This window comes from Petaurus breviceps, unplaced genomic scaffold (genome assembly GCF_028583685.1).
Source record: "Petaurus breviceps papuanus isolate PSGF00001 unplaced genomic scaffold, PetGlider_PUasm1.0 90849, whole genome shotgun sequence".
NCBI classification, from domain to species: Eukaryota; Metazoa; Chordata; class Mammalia; order Diprotodontia; family Petauridae; genus Petaurus; species Petaurus breviceps.
Genome location: NW_027187361.1, coordinates 8,355,213 through 8,356,363, shown reverse-complemented (window position 1 = coordinate 8,356,363; position 1,151 = coordinate 8,355,213). Strand labels below are relative to the sequence as shown.

Below are 1,151 nucleotides of genomic sequence, written 5' to 3'. Positions count from 1 at the left end.
TCCATTCTTTCCTTCATTCTCTCCATTCCTACATAGGTAGTTACGCCAGCTATTGTAATGCGAATGTAAATTTTAAAGATCTTCCCTGTCCCTAGGCTAAAGTGCACTAGAAGCCTGGGGAGGGAGGCTTGTTTTTCAGTAGATACTTTTTGATTGGCCAGTGGGTCAATAAGGTTGTTACATTCTCTGAGCCAGGAGAAGGCTATATAAGCCCTGATGTGTAGCTTTGTTTTGGGACTCACTTTGAGAAGTGTTCTGTGATTTGATCTGAATTCTGGGAAGCCGTTGTTGAGAGTCCCCCGGCTTTGAAAAACCCAGAATGTGGAAACCCAGATGTTGACTGGGTATGGATGTAATGGTTGGACAGTTTGGAAATCTGTCTACATGATGTTTCTGTCTTGATAATTATGTCTGTATATTTTGAAGTTTGGGGTGCTGACCTTTTTCCCCTGAACAAGGTAAACGATATATGTCTGACTGATTAAAGTAAGCTTGTTAACCCATTTTGAGTTGCTTTCCTTTAACAAAGCAGATCCAAGAACCTGTGGTAGCTGCAAACCCTGAGGACGCTTGGGGTGCTTGCTGCTACAGCTATGTGCCCACCTTAGACTTACTTCACTCTTTCCAATTTACAGTTCAGACATGTTAGTAGTGCACTAAGGTTTTCAATAAGTAAAAAATAAGGAACACTGCACAAATTGGCATGTCATCCTTGCCTAGGGGCCATACTAATTTTCTCTGTATCATTCCAACTTCAATATATATGCCCCTGAAGCTGAAGAGAGCACCTTTAGGGACATTTCAAACGCAACATTTATAAAATAAGACTCATTAGTATCTTCACACAAATCTGACTTTATTCTTAACTTCGATATTTCTTAGAGGGCATAAGTATCCTTAAAATCACTCAGGTTCTTAAAGTCCAAGTTCTCCCTTACTTCTTTTTTTTCCTTTACCAGTGGTTTCTCATTCATTACTTAAGCCTTTTAAAATTGTGTTGGCAAAAGTCCTCACATTTACGTACAGCACTTATCTCTAAAGGTGGTTGTTTCAAAGGAGAAAACAATTTTAAAACATTTGCAGTGAGTAAGAGCACCGGCTCCAGTGTCAGAATGACCTGGAGATCGAACCCCGGGCTCGGACACTTAGCA

General features: G+C 40.3%; 1 pseudogene; it reads right to left on the bottom strand.

The window, feature by feature from the left end:
- Positions 1-675: 675 nt before the first annotated feature.
- LOC138149885 (U6 spliceosomal RNA) lies at positions 676-788 on the bottom strand (annotated as a pseudogene).
- Between the last annotated feature and the right edge of the window lie 363 nt (positions 789-1,151).